This window comes from Triticum dicoccoides, chromosome 3B (genome assembly GCF_002162155.2).
Source record: "Triticum dicoccoides isolate Atlit2015 ecotype Zavitan chromosome 3B, WEW_v2.0, whole genome shotgun sequence".
NCBI lineage: Eukaryota > Viridiplantae > Streptophyta > Magnoliopsida > Poales > Poaceae > Triticum > Triticum dicoccoides.
Genome location: NC_041385.1, coordinates 9,969,329 through 9,985,010, shown reverse-complemented (window position 1 = coordinate 9,985,010; position 15,682 = coordinate 9,969,329). Strand labels below are relative to the sequence as shown.

The 15,682-nt window shown below is 46.3% G+C and overlaps 1 pseudogene; it reads left to right on the top strand.

The window, feature by feature from the left end:
• Positions 1 to 8,944: 8,944 nt before the first annotated feature.
• LOC119274345 lies at positions 8,945 to 12,902 on the top strand (annotated as a pseudogene).
• Positions 12,903 to 15,682: the final 2,780 nt, after the last annotated feature.

Genomic DNA, 15,682 nt, shown 5'->3' with positions numbered 1-15,682 from the left:
GTGGGGCGGCCGGTGGAGGGGCGCCAAGTGAGGTGCCAGCGGCGAGGGCGTGATGCTGCACATGCTTCTTGACCCCCTTCATCCGACGCTCCTCCAACCGCAAGTACGCCACGAACTTGGAGAAGGAGGGCTCCGGCATCAAGGTGAGGTTGGAGGCGGCGTTGCCGAAGTCCTCGTTGAGACCGGCGGTGAGCATGCTTAGGAGGAGGTCGTCATCCACCTTGGCTCCAATGTCGCGGAGCTCATCCGCCAACGTCTTCAGGCAGCGGCAATAGTCATGAATGGACTGGTCATCCTGGTGACAGTTAAAGAATTCCTGCTGCAAAAAATGCGGCGCTAAAGCTTGTTTCCGGTGAAGAGGCTGTTCAGCTTGACCCACATGGTGCGGCCGTCATCGCCGGCGCTCACGACCGTGTGGAACAAGTCCTTGGAATGGTGGTGAAGAACCACCGGATGATCGTGGCGTTGATCGCGGTCCACTCGGCGTCGTCCACGATGGCGCGGGAGTCAACGGTGCCATCCACATGATTCACGAGGTTGTTCTCACGAAAGAGCAGAGAGAAGTACGTCTTCCATGCGAAGTACGTGGAGTTGGAGGCATCGAGGACCACGGGGACACGTGCGTGGACGTTGATATCGCGGATCTCAGCAGGGTTAACGGCGAAAGGGTTGGAGTAGGTGGAGGCGTTGGACGACATGGCTGCGTGGGGAAGGAGGCGACACGGCTGAGGGGGAGCGGCGCGGCGGTGGGAGTTGGCGGCGCGGCGGGAGGGCGGCACAGCGGGGAGGAGAGGGCGCGCGGGGAGGAGCGCGTGGGGGAGGGGAGGTGGCGGCGGCGTGGGGCGGCGGCAGTGGCGGCGGTAGATCCCGGCGGCAGCGGCGGCCCGAGGCGGCGGCTAGGGTTTGCGGAAGCGGTACGATCGACTTGCGATAGATACCATGTAGAGAATGATTTGATGCATTGATAATTGATTGATCGTGCACTAGGCACACACACACACACACACACACACACACACACATACACATATATATATATATATATATATATATATATATATATATATATATATATAGGTACAAGGGGTGCGGTCGGTATCTTGTCTCCTAAAATACACGTACATACAGAGGGAGACAGACACTACAAGTACTGCATGCAAAACCCAGACCTACGTACATGTACACATGTTCAACACCGACCTCTATCCGCCGCACATGGCGGCGCTGTCACCGGCCGCAAGGGTGGCCAACTCATCCTTCTGCTCGGTCGAGAAGCTCTCCCACAATGCTCTAGAGCTTGTGATCATGGGGAAGGTGGTGCATGGAGGAGGATGGGAAATACGTGGTGTGGTGGGGATCATGCTGGGCGTGACCTCGTTTAAATAATGGATGCTGACAAGGGCAAATGGCGGATTGTGTTAATGTGGGCGCTAGAGTTGGTTTCCTTGCCGACGCGCATGTTTAATGATGATAAGCAGACGAATGGGCAACTCGTTTGAATACGGTAGATATATGTCATGTCCCGTCAAATTACGTTGCTCCAGCATTGAACATGCACTAGACCATGTTGGCGCGCGTTGCTGTGCTCGTCCATTTTTTCAATAGAATGATTTGGATTTATGTAAATATTAAGCGGCATAAAAGTTGAATATAAAAATACCAAAGGTACAACATGTGGAATGAATATATGTATATACATGCTTACTAATAAATATAGTTATGCCAGTAACGTGAACCCAAATAAAGTGGCAAACATAAAAGTGATAATAAAATCACCAAAAGAAAACAATGTAAGCGAGAAACTACTTTCTTCATTCTCTGCGGAGAGCGGCCATCAATAGGGAAGAAAGTACATAAAGTCAACGTGGTATGGCAAGATGTTGGGAGTTACAACTGGTTTAGTATCTCTAGTGGCATCAACTAACATCCTTCATAGCACAATGGAGTAGTTGTTCGTGTAGACATCAGGAGAAATTAGTACAATGACGACTGTGTTGCATTGAGTCCTAAGGTGATATTTATGCAAAAAAAAATGCTGATTCATAAACTGTAGTAACATGATAAGCTCCCGAAAGCCTGGAGATGTAGGCCTGCAGCATGCTAACTTAAAAACCTAAAAACAAATGGAAGTTGCAATATATAATTGCATGGTTATACAGAACTGCTAGTTCTGTTATCGAGCAAATTATTTTCACCAAGGCTTATTTTTTTTCTAACTACGAAATGCATGACCTTGTAAGTTTAGATTCTGAGTGAATAATTGCCCTTCCTGATGTACAACACAAAATGAAACTGGACAACACGTGGATTGGCTCAAAAGAGAAAGTCAAAGAAGTTTTTTTTTAACAAAAATGAAAAACTGAACTAACCAAACCCAGAATGATTCAATGTCGCACAAGTCATGAATGACCTGAATCAACTACTATGGTGTATCACTGAATGGATAGTGAATGATACTGACTTTCTCGTTCCCACATATTTTTAGAGAGACTAAACCAGGTGTTTAGTTTCTCAACCATATGAAACACGCACTGCTACATCTCGAAAGAATTCTCTGTACAATAAAGATAAAATGGATGCCAGCAAACATATATAGGTTTCCGTGATAGCATAACACACTTCTTGGAATATATAAGAGATGCCAGCTGACAAACAAAGTCCATAAGTAATGCACTTCCTAAGAAGACGTGAGACTTTCATCACTGGAAAAATCGATGTTGCAGTATATATAAATCTACACAATGAACTACAGCTGAAGAGAAGGAAGAAACTTCTATTGCATACATGATGTACCTTATAGTTATTTGGAGGCAATGATGTACCTGATATGGTCATATTGATAATTGACTAAGTGGCATTCCACGTGTGATCTGTAATCCTGCTTGACTTCTATTGCATACATGAATTATCAATATGCGCATCAAAAGAAAAGAGATGTAAAACCAGTGACACAAAGTAAGAGGCACCCTGACCGTGCTATCTTCTTTTTGCTGCTTTTGAAAAGAAGTTGCAAACCGAAGAGAAAATAAAAATGTGTTACCAATTTAAAAAATGAAAACAGAGGCCGGTCAATTAGGTGAACACGCAATGGACAACAACATCCACGCATGCAAACACAAAACAATGTGTCGGCATCATCCTGCCTATGATCTCCTCGACCCCTGCTGCTTCTGAGGATAGAATGAATCAATGTGAAGGACACCGGCCAAAGTTTGGTTGTTTTCAATGGAAGAAATATGAATTGCATTTGGTTTGTGATAACCATGACACCCCATGTATTTTGCATGTTTTATGTACAGTTAAACAATGAAAGATTTAGGTTGCAATTCGTGACTATTGTCATCTATCTTGGTTTATTGCAATTTTCCAAAAGAATCCATAATAGAAATTCCATGCAAAGATCCTATTAAATATATAGATGAGAAGAAATTAGGTTTCATGAAGAGTTAAGTGCATCCTAAGTCCTCGAACTATTCTAGAGGTGTTACGTAGGTCCTTGAACCGTGAAAAGTCCTCGAGGGTCCTTTGAAGTGCAATAAGTGTGTACTTACGTGACACCTCTGAATTAGTTCTAGGATATGTGTGACACTTCTGAAATGGTTTGAGAATCTGGATGACACATATATTGCACTTTGAGGACCTATATGATGATTTTCATAGTTCGAGGACCTACATGGTGTGTCTGAAATTGTTTCAGGACCTAGGATGCACTTCACTCTTTCATGAAAATGGCCAAAAGGAGATCTGCACCAAGATTTTGACTCACAACATAAATAACCTGCATGTTTATTTACAGATCATCGTATTATATCACAACATAAAAAATCACAAAAAATTACGTGGAAAATACAGCTATAAAATGTGAATAGTCCTATGCTATTCTAGATATTGGTATAGGCTGCATTTTATTTACAAAGCATCATATTATATCAAAATGTCACACACAAAATCAGACATAAAAATGAGATGGAGAAATAGCCAAGAGAAATACAAATAGTACTAACACGATATTTTTCTTGGATCGCATAGTCACCAGCACAATAATTTGACCTCTCATTACTGTTTAATCTTGCAAAGTTTTCGGATAGCATCATTAGGAAAAAAAATATATGAAGCAGTTCATGGAGGCAGAATAGTACACGCATACTAACCTGTCTGTTATTCATTGGAGATTGACATAATCTAACCTAGGAGAATCACACTTGAATCCATTGACGCCTGCATTCATTTAGGAATTGGGAGTACAAAGAACATCATGAATAAGAAGAATTGTAAAAATTTGATAAGGATGGGAGAAGAGGGAATGTTCGAAGGAGGGAAGACTGGCAGAATTTAGAAGACAAGGACCAAAGCGCCACTGCCGGTGACAGTATTTGCCAGAGTATGGAGGCGGACGGGAAGAAACCGTGAGATTGGAGTAGGGACATGGTAACTGACCTGAATTAGTGCCCACCGGTGAGTTACGAACATGTTACCATTAAAGACCTGTAGCAACAGTGAATTATCCCTCAATTTGCCGGTGAGTCAGTCGATTGGCTTCCCCGTCACCTCCTGTTGCCGTCGCCCGCAAGGAGACCCTGTAGCTCGCGCAGCACCTCAGCGAGCGAACGGGGCATCCCACATCGACCCGACCTGTCGAGGTCAACATCACGCACTGGAGGGCGTCGCTCGACACATGAGATTCGTCCTCCTGCCGTCCTGCGTGCGGACTATGGTTTTGTTTTTCCCTTCCAAAACAATGACACGGAAACAATTAATATTTGAAGGCTCAAGGCCTAGTTGGCCAAGTTAACAATAGACTGCCAATTTTGTTACCGGAGCACCGCCCAGCCCGCTAGCTCTCGGGACCTAAGCCCACACGGGATTGCTGATAAATCCAACTACCCCTAAAAAAAAATGCTGATAAATCCAACTGCCAGCGACGCCCAACACTCCAGATCCGACGGCCGAAAACGTGTATGACCTGAGAGGGTTGGAAAAGTGCTTGGTTGTAATGTCTCTAAATGGATATCGGGAGCGGCGTGTGTGGTGCGTTGGCCGGCACGCCACTTCAATATTAACACTAGTGAGATGTTGCGACCTCTCTAGGCAGGCATCAATGCGGCGCCGGCGCTCTGAAACGGCAGTGAGGGGCATGAATGTGCAATTGTGCATACATGGCAGTGGTCTGTATTACCGTAAAGACTCCCTCGTGCACGTCCAGTTTGCGGAGAAACGGATATCTGGACCGATCTATGGACCGATGAGGTACCGTGTTGGATAACAAACTACACGTCCGGTTGCGTGCGGCTTGAGGGTCCGCGTGGGAGATGCCCTTACCATTAGATACTCCATCAGTTTTGACATATATGTTCTTTTGTCCTCTCCAACTTTTCCTAAAATACGTGTTCGTATTCATTTTGAATGAAAATTTTGTCCTTCTGTTCCTCTTTTACCATTCATAAGTTTGGACTGAAATTTCTTTGGAAGTGTATGTAAAGTAAACCATAGGAAAACTCATATGGTTTTGATTCCTAAAAACCAAAAAAAGAATTATGGAAAATTTCTCCAAAATTCTTATGGAATTTAATTGAATGAAAGAGATCCTAACCTAGTCTACTATATCAGTAAGCTCCCTAGGGGTAAAAGGCCTCACAATCAATTGAGGTGTCCAATTGAAATTGGGTCACCCGATTTTGACCAACTCAACAATTTCTCAAAACTCTCATTCAATTCTTTTATAATATATATTATGCTTCCTAATTTTTAAGTCCTCGCAATTAATTAAGGTCTTCAGTTTAGAACTTGGTCACTTGATTTTGATCAGGTCAATAATTTCTCACGGAGCTCTCCCATTTAATTATTTTATCCTCCATATTCCCTAATTTTAAAGTCTTTTATCTATTGAGATATTTAATTTTGAATTTGGTTTACAATTTTGATCGGGCCAACGATTTTTCAAATCAATCAACACCAACCGTTAAAAAAAAACATATCAACCCCGTGCACCCTCTTACCACCTAGAAAAAATAAGCGCCACCATGTGATGATACTATAGCACCAATATAGTACAGGTAACCACTGACGCAGAAATTTACCCACAAAAGTAGGAGTTGATTAACGCACAACACAGAATCACATCATGAAAGGCCCACCAAATAACCGCATTATAAATAAACATAAAACATACCCCATCGTCTCCCTCATCCGCCAAACTAAATATTACATCAGTTCCAAAATACAAGGGTATTAGTGTTTTGTAAAGTCAAATTTCTTTAACTTTGACCAAGTTTAGAGCGAGACATACCGACATCCACAAATTAAGCCAAAAAATTATGGAAATTCATTTCATGATGAATCTAATAACACCAATTTGATATTACGAATTTTGGTATATTTCTTCATAAATTTGATCAAACTTAAAGAGGTTGGATTTTCAAAAAAGTAATACACATTATATTTTAAAACAAAATGAGTATTTTTTTAAGTATCTCAACATCACCAACGGCTTTGCCTAACCCTTCTAGTAAAATAACAATTCAAAAACATATGGAGTATTCACCTTGTGCCTCTTCGGAGAGCAAATTCCGAAAGGGCGCTGATCTGCGCCGGTGCGCCGGCCCAACTGTTGGGCCGGTCCAGCACCAGCCGTCCGTTGCGCGAGCTGGGGTCGTCAGATCTGCACGATCGAGATCGAAATCCCTCTGAAAAAATCCTCCCGCACTGCACCGCACCCGCCCCTCGCCACGCCGCACCGCACCGCAGCAGGCTGCACCTCGCCGCGCCCCCGCCCCTCGCCGCAGGCTGCACCTCGCCACACCCTCGCCCCTCGACGCACGGCACTGCGGGCCGCACCCCGCCGGTCGTTGACCTCGCAGCACCCATCCCCCACCCCCATGTATGGCAGCTAGCCACCTCCGCCGTCAGCCGCAACCTGGCGATGAAGTTCGTCGCAACTCCGTCGCTGCCGACCATCGACATATGCAACACTCGCCGCAGTTGTAGCTAATCCGTGAACGCTGCCGGAACTCGCCGCCGCGCTTGAAGCACCAAGGCCTCGTGAATGGATGTAGCAAAACACATCACCACTGGTAGCAAAAAACGAGGCTGTTGCAACAAAAATGTCGTCCTCGTCGTCGCCGGTCACGCCTCGGTCGTAAAAAGCGTCATGGCCGCATGAATGGATGTAGCAAAACACACAGACAGTAGTAGCAAAAAATTGACACGGTTGTAGTTTTTCTCACAATGGTTGAAGCTTTTCCCCTCTACGATGGAAGCTTTTCTGTAACTATTGAAACTTTTTTTGTTTTGAGCAGTGCCTGGGTGAAATCTTCCTCTATTGTTCAGTTGCAGCAAAATCACAGAGAGACGCCGTGGCCGTTATCGAGGAAGATTTCTCAATCTCTGGTTGAAGCTTTTTCATCTGCGGGTCGAAGCTTTTTGTCAAACGGTTGTAACTTTTCCTATATTTTGTTGTCTGGTTGAAGCTTTTTTATCTATTGGATGTAGCTTTTTGTGTCCATGGTTGTAGCACGGGAAAACGCCGTTTGCAACTCTCCCAGTACCGCGGTTGCAGCTCCTCCCCGCGGCCATGGTTGTAGCACGGGCACCTCGGTCCTCCCGGCGTTTTGCCTGTCGCCGGTTGCAACAAAAGGGGAAGAGAGGAGGAGGAAAAGGAAAGAGAGGGAGAAGGAAGAAAAATGAGGTGGGAAGGCGAGAGGGGCTGCAACCTATATCCATGGCCAACGGTGAGCTTCTCCGCGCGCTACAATGGGGGAGACCAGATGGGGTCAGACGACTGGCGGAAGGAAGAAGAAGCAAAGAAAAAGAAAAAAAAAGTGAAAAACGTTTGGATCAACTAAGCGTGCGCGTGTCAGCGTGTCCCGCACATGAAAAAGGGAAGCAACCGGCCGAGCGCTTCGGCCGGCGCACCGGCCCCAAACACTTACCATTCCGAAAACAGAGAAATATAAAAGCATATCATGATCTGAATCCTGACCATGAATAAATAAGGAAAGCCCAAGAATTCTGAGATTAGACGTTACTCCATTTTTTCTAAAAGAATGAAATCTGATTTTTTGAACATCGGACACAACTAGATACATAGGGTAAATGAACCCATGGACACAAAAACAACTGAGACTCACGTCGATAAGATGATTACCTCTCCTCCGCCTCCGGTCACCCGAGCGACGGCCGGAAGCAGAGGAGAGATAACCCGACGGCCGGATCCGGAGGGGCGGTGCAGCGGCTCGGCGCGGGAGGGTGTGGGGCGGCCACGGGGCGCGATTCCGCCCGCAGATATGGCCGGAATCGTCGGCGACGGGCGGGCGGAGGCGGCGGCGGAAGGAGGGGGAAAGCGCGCGGGCTGAAATGTCCCTTCCGCTAACTGCTTCTCTCCGATGCAGGGTACCGCAGCCGTGAGGGGGAAACCCACGTTTTCCCGGGTTGGGGGTGGAGAATTTGCCGCGCCCCCCAAAAATTTTTGCGGGCCGAGGCGAGATGCGTGGTCTGGTCGGGCAGGCTTTCCGCCCCGTACCCGCATTTTGGCGGTTATTTTGCGGGTCAGGGACGGATGCGGGGTCTGCTAAAGTTGCTCTGAGACTCATGTCGATAAGATGATCACCTCCCTTCCGCCTCCGGTCACCCGAGCGACGCCCGGAAGCAGAGGGGAGATAAGATTTTTTTTTTCCGGTAAATTTTCCGTCAAGTCAGGCCCAATGGCAGGGATATGTGTGCTTTCTTTTTTTTACGGTCCAAAAAATCTTTGATCCCCTTTGCATTGTGTGCAAAAAAAACATGGGTTCATCAATTTTCGAGTTTCTTTTTTTTTGTTGTTGTTGAGAATTTTCGAGTTCCTTTTGTATAAGTGCAATTTCGGCCGGTAATAATAATATAATAAAGTGAAAGGAGCTGGACGCGCTCTTCCTTTTGTTCGGCCACTGACTGTTCCCAGTGGGTCCCACGGTACAGAAACCCCAAGACTCTCATGGCTCCGTCCCCTTCCACCCCATGGAGATATCGATGGAGCAGAGCACCAAGCCCATCTCCTTGACTCAGCCGATCCAGCTCGCCTTCCCCCCTCCCAAATAACCAAGCAGATCCACTCCTCCTCCTCCGCTGGACCGCATTTGGGCGCAGAGCCAAGGCATCCGGCCGATCTGTCCTGCGGCTGCGGGTGAGGAACCCTCTGTTTCTTTGAATTAGAGTTGATCTTGCTCGCCTCAAACATGCGACCCCCGCTGGTTTCTTCGCAGAGCTCTGATCTTCCATCTTGTTGGGAATTGGCAAGCATGGCAGGAAGTAGGCTGGTGGGGGAGTGAGAAGGGGAAGCGGAGAAACAAGGTTTGCTCCATGTCTTCTCTTCTCTTCCAGATTCTTTGTTTCCAGATGATCTCTTCGAGATTTGCCAACTGTTTCTTCTAAGCATTGAGATCTCAGAGCTCGCTCATCCCACAGCACTCAGCTTTACAGTAGTACTAGTACGTTGAACAGTAAAACAGAGATCCCCTGGCATTTGCTGGTCGTGGTTATATAATGTAGATACGATCTGTCGAGGCTAGGCACATCTTTCAACCAAAGCAACTCTTTGAGACAGTCAACTTACACTTGTACAAAATCTGCTCTCCCAAATATTCTGTTCTCCCAAATACAGTAAGTTAAACAGTCAAATATTCTGCTCTCCCAAATGGCCAAATTGCAAGCAACATTTTCCCCGCCGAACAGGCTCGTCTTCGCTTGGTGAACTACTGAACAAAATCTTGCAGGAAATTCAGGACCGTAATAATTTGCGAGTCTACCGTGAAATTCAGCAAATGAATCGACACAGCAAACATGTATGAATCAACGCAGATGCTAGATTTTGCGACCAGTTTATTTAATTTGCGCACTGAAATATATGGGATGCTCATGACTGCCTGCATGACAGTAATGTTAGTACATTTGCCGTCAATAGTGCTTTCCTCGGTCATCACTGCTTTACATTTTACCACTTGTGTTAAGTGAAGAGAGTTCATGGCTGGTGCTCTAGATTGGAGAGTCTGTCAAGGCAAAGATAACAGTTAGTAGTATCTCAATTGTTAAAGAGGGATAAGTTGGCAATCTAGCAGTCAACTTATGGTAGTGTTGACTCGCAGATTACTATATTCATGGAATGTGTCAAAAAAATGTTACGAACTTCTTCAATGTCATCTGCGTATGGTTTTCATTTTTTTCGATAAACCATCATGGTCTGGTTTTGACTTACAGATTCAATATAATTTTGTGGTATATGGAAGAACAACACATCAATGCAACGAAACTTCATAACCATCAGCATACTTTTTTTCCTTACTGTTTTGACATGGTTTCTCTGGTGATCTATGTGCACAGTTTGATCCAGTGAAGTTGAGGAACTTGGGCCAGCATTTAAAAGATTGGCTCTGTAACTTCTGGTAGTTCCTCTGGTATGAAGTTTGCTATTTTCATACTTGCTTTTATTTGCATCTTTTTAGTTTTTTTCTTAGATGGAAACCTTGCAGATAGTCAACAAAGGCACATTCCAGTATGGTTTGGTTTTCATTTTTATTGGGCCAGCATTTCATCTGCCTATGTTTTCATTTTTATTGATAAACCACCATGGTCTGGTTTTGACTTGCAGATTCAATACAATGTTGTGGTATATAGAAGAATAACGTATCAACTATCAACGCAACGCAAATACATAACCATTAGCGTACCTTTTTCCTTACTATTTTGACATGGTTTCTCTGGCCATCTATTTCCACAGTTTGATCCAGTTAAGCTGAGGAAACTTGGGCCAGCGTTTTAAGAAGATTGGCTCTGTAACTACTGGTAGTTCCTCTAGTATGAAGTTTTCTATTTTCATACCCTTCTACGTTTTAACCATCTTTTTAGATACTTTTTAGATTGAAACCTTGCAGAATAGTTAACACAGCCACATTCCAGTATGGTACCATAATCTTGAATAAAAGATTTAGCTAGTAGATATTGAGCTGTGCGATGGAAGTGTCTCTTTTCAGTATTTTTATACTCAACAATTCCATTCGGATTTCTGCTGCTGCTTGGTCTAACATTGTAGCTTCATTTTTACATGACCAGACTACTTTCTGTTTGCAATATCCAGCCACACTATTCTGTATATCTTCAGTTGTAAAAATCAAGGGTCTGTTCTGTGTCATCTTAAGAGTTTACTGAAGCTAGATTATTCCAGAGCTCGAATTTTAGGTTTTTTTCCACGGTTAAGACGAATTATGCAAAGCTATGCTTATTTTAAAGTACCTTCAGTCAGTGGCGGAGCTAGCGAGGAAAAGCTGAGGGGGCAAATGATGAAATATAATTTTCTGGAGGGGCCAAAAACTGTATTTTTCTGAATTTGTGCTACCCAAAATGGAGTTTCTTCAGAAAAAGTTCATGGGCTGGGGGGGCCATGGCCCCTGCAGCTATAGGCATAGCTCCGCCAGTGCCTTCAGTGTTTTATCTTTTAGCTCATGAACTAGAAATAGAGAATGCTCTTAGTTAGAGAGCCTGTCAAGGTAAAAGTAACAGTGGTCTTGATTCTTAAAAAAGGGAAGCCTTAAATGATTTGTTTTCCTTGCTTCTTTCTGGTTTCTTTTCCCCTTCGGGGTAAACTGTCGAATAGATGGATATAGCTTCAGCTTCTTTTTTTCCTTATTTTTTGTGAAACAAGCCTTAAATGTATCAGCATTGCCAGCTTCAGCTTCTTTTTATTCCTGAACCACTGTTCATTAATCATTGCTCACACATTTTTACTATTTTAGGCCACACAATGACTATAATAGATTTCATAGAGCTGAGTGATGATAATATTATTGACTTGAGCAGCGATGAGGAGACTGTTCAAGAGAATCAAATTGCAACTCAAGATCGGGCAAGGATGCTTGATAAGCGGGGTATGTTTGTCCTAGCTGGTGAAGGTAACCAAGATGCGCAGGCTGTGTTTGTTGCAGCCACTAAAGGAACGCAAGAGGCTGCTGAGTCCGGGCAGGCTTTGGAAGCCACCACATCGTCCCTGACTACAGAAAAAACACCTTTTGTTGCAGCTAGTGAAAGAAGGCAAGATGTGCTGGCTGTGTTTGTTGCAGCTAGTGAAGGAAGGCAAGATGCTGGTGAGTCCGGAAATGCTTTGGAAGCTACCCCGTTGTCCTTCGTTACGGAAGAAACACCTCTTGATACGGCTACATCACCGAACTGTCATCGCTCTCCAACATCAGCGTCATTCCCTAGTAAATTCATCTCTACCCCTTTGTCATTACAGTTGTGTGTTTATCATGCGAACAATCCATTCAAGCAAGCATTGCAACAAATTCCTATTATTTGAAGTTTAACAGTGGCCTTCCTGAGAAAATGTTAACGTTGACCTGCTGCAGGCCCGACTTTCACCACTCCGAAAACTCGGACTTCTAAAGGTGGCGATGCAGAGGCAGTGAGAGTGAAGAGGAATTATCGTAAGAAGAACTACCATACCGACACTCCAAGGAAAAGTCCTAGGCTTATAAGATAGGCACCAGTCCTGTCGAAGAGCTGGCAGCCGATCAGAAGAGGTCTCGCACGATCGAGCCAGCAGAAGAATCAGCCGCCTCCACCGACAAGGCAGGACCTGCGAAACTCTCTCTATCGACCCCGCAGACTAGCTGTAGTTGACTGAATATGGTACCTGATTCCACATGGATCTGTCTAACTTGTGTTGCTGTAGACCTGTCTAATTTCGGAAGCCAGTTATCTCAGAATTGTTTTTCCGTTGTATTCGTCGAGAATGTAAGCTGTGGATGAACCTGAAGAAGGCATAGCATCTGCTGTTATTTGGGGGCGTAGAGAACTTCTTGCCATGCTGGACCCAATCTGAGATGTAACCGAACAAATAGACTGAGACTGAAATGTACGACAGCATCTGCGTTGTGAAATTTGCGAAAAAAGCGAGATAGGAGGCTGAAGCTATAGTTTAGCTCTGTTCACAGATGAATGTACATTCAGCTGTGAAGTCTATACAGCATCAGAAGTGCTACTTGCTTGGCTTGCTGTGGTTCAAATAAAAGATGATGGTGCGCTCGGATTTATTTGAATCAATATAAAGTTCTTTTAGAACAATCAAGTCCAGGTTGCTCAGAAGAAGAAGAAATCACACCAGATTTGATGTTAACTATGAAGAGAAAAGTGCAGACATGCCATGACCAGCTATATATGGCTAGCCTAGATATGCATGTAACATAAGTGCAAAACACACAAAGATAGCAGGCAACAAGAGTTAGTGAGGGTGCAGAACTTTCTTAAGAAGATTTTATTTTCGTTAACTCTAAGTGGACCGTCTCAAACATTTATTTTGAGACGGAGGGAGTATGTTTTTGTGAGGTCGCCATGAGAGAAGCTGACAATGCAGGAACTGACTCTAATACACTCTTGTGATTGCTTGGTTAACTCCTTTCAACTTCGTGGCTTTGATATTTAGAACACTTCTTCTTCGGTACAACCCCCTAAATACAACAACGGCTGAGATCGCTTCGTACCCCTTCATTAAAAAGAGTAGGATCGTCCGAGCACTTAAAAAGCCGCCGCCCGCGTGACGGGGCTGTACCCGCCCGCGCGACGGGGCTGTACGTCGACTCCCCGTACACGCGGCCATCCGTGTATGCACGACGACGACCAAAGAAAAAAAAAGACGACGCGACCTGTCGAGCGACGTACTCGTGACGACGTGGCGTCGGCTTGATGAAAAAAAAACAAAAAAAAAACACGACGTGACGTGTGGGACGGGCAGTTGCGTGCCGTCTAGGCGTCGGTCAAGGGCGGTTCCCGAGGCGGCCGCCGGCCCGATGCGCCATTAATGTCGGTGCTAAGTCGGGCGTCGTTCACCTACCAGACTGCCTCCCCACCAACCGACGCCCGTCTTTAGAACGCCGCTCCTCTCACGTCTGCCTTCCCCCACTCCACTCGACGCGCCTCCCTCGCCCCGCTCACCCCACCCACCGACGCGCTCCACCTTCGATGAGCTCCCTTCCCGGCGCCCCCCATGGCGTCCGACGGCAGCGGCGGCTCGTGGCCGACGAGCCTGAGCACGCCGGAGACCGACGAGCTCATCCGTCTCGGGATGATGGTGCCGCCGGACTGCCGTCTGCCGCACGTGTTCGACATCACCGCCGACGGGTACACGACGAGGGGGCCCGGCGCGTCGCCGGATGAGCTCCGCCGGCACGAGGGCGGCCGGTGGAACATCGTCGGCCGCGCTAGGTTTTGGAAGGGCAAAGACTACTGGGCCGTCGTCGCGCAGGCTCTTGGGAGTCGCAAACCGGCGGCTCGTCGTCTGGCCCGGGCGGCTCGTCGTCTGGCCCGGGCGGCTCGTCGTTTGCCCCGCGCGGCTCGTCTTCTGCCCCGCGCTGGCCCCGCCGTCCCCCTCCGGCGGCCGCGCCGTCTCCAAGCTCGTCCCGCCGTCCAGTTCCCGCCCTCGCCCGGCCCGCCTCCCCTCCCGTTGTCGAGATCCCACCAGAGTAGTTCACACTGGCGAGGACAGCGACCTCGACGACTGCCCCGGCTACCTCATCGCACTGCGGGCGTCACAGGCAGAAGCGGCAGCCGCGGAGGCAAGAGAGGCCACCGAGCAGCAGGCCGCACTCGACGTCGCGGCGGCTATGGCGCCGGCAGCAGAGGCCGCCGAGCTGCAGGCCGCACTGGATGCGGCGGCGGCCATCGAAGCGGTGCAGCCGCAGGTGGCTCCGGAGGAGGATGACGGCGGAGGCGGCTACTGGGACGGCGACAGCAAGAGCAGCGACGACGGCGACGGTGACGACGACGGTGACATCGGTGCGGGCGAGATCATCGACCTCTCCGCCTCCGACGACGACGAGTAGATTAGGTTTAGATTAGGTCCTTATGTTTAATTAATTTCGGTTAAGTCCTGTTTAATTAAGTTTTCTATATTCTAATGTAAAATGAACCGTCATAATGTTGAATGAACTATCGTTATGTTGGAATGAAAATTATTATGAAATATAATGAAAAAAAGTGAATCATTTTATAAAATAAAAGTGACCCTAAAGAAATTAAAATTAAATGGTTTACCGGTAAAATAAAAGAATAATAAAAATTATATAAAAGAAAAGATGAAGAGAGGAAGAAAGGAAAAGGACAAAAACGAAATTAGAAAAAGGAATTAGTAATTATTTTAAAAAAATTAGTATGAAATAATATTGATTAATAACAGTGTTTTTGGACCCTCGACGCCAAAAACCGTAGAAAATGCAAACAGACCCAAAATGCGCAGAAAATTGGCATGCATGATTCTCATGTAGACACAATGCGATACAAAAATTTGGGCATGTTTGAAGGTTACAGAAAAAAAAGGTGCTCATTACACACCTTTTTACACCAAAACCACCGGCTTCCACAGCAAGGGCCTGTGCGGTTTGCCGGAATGCACCCAATTTTTGCCAGCGCGTGTGGGGACCCACCCGGGTACCGCACGCCAGAGATGAACGAAATCCGACTACGAACGCACGTTGCATCACGTGCGGGCGGTGTTTTTGGGATTTTCGGCCCGTAAAATCATAGAAAATCCAATTTTGGTGTGTGTGTCCTGCATGGTCACTGTGGCCCGTGGAAAAAAATGAGCGAGTTTGGCGGATGCGACGGAGAGACGTACGACCGAGGGTCCCCTCCACCCATACAGAAACCACCGGCTTCAACAGCAAGT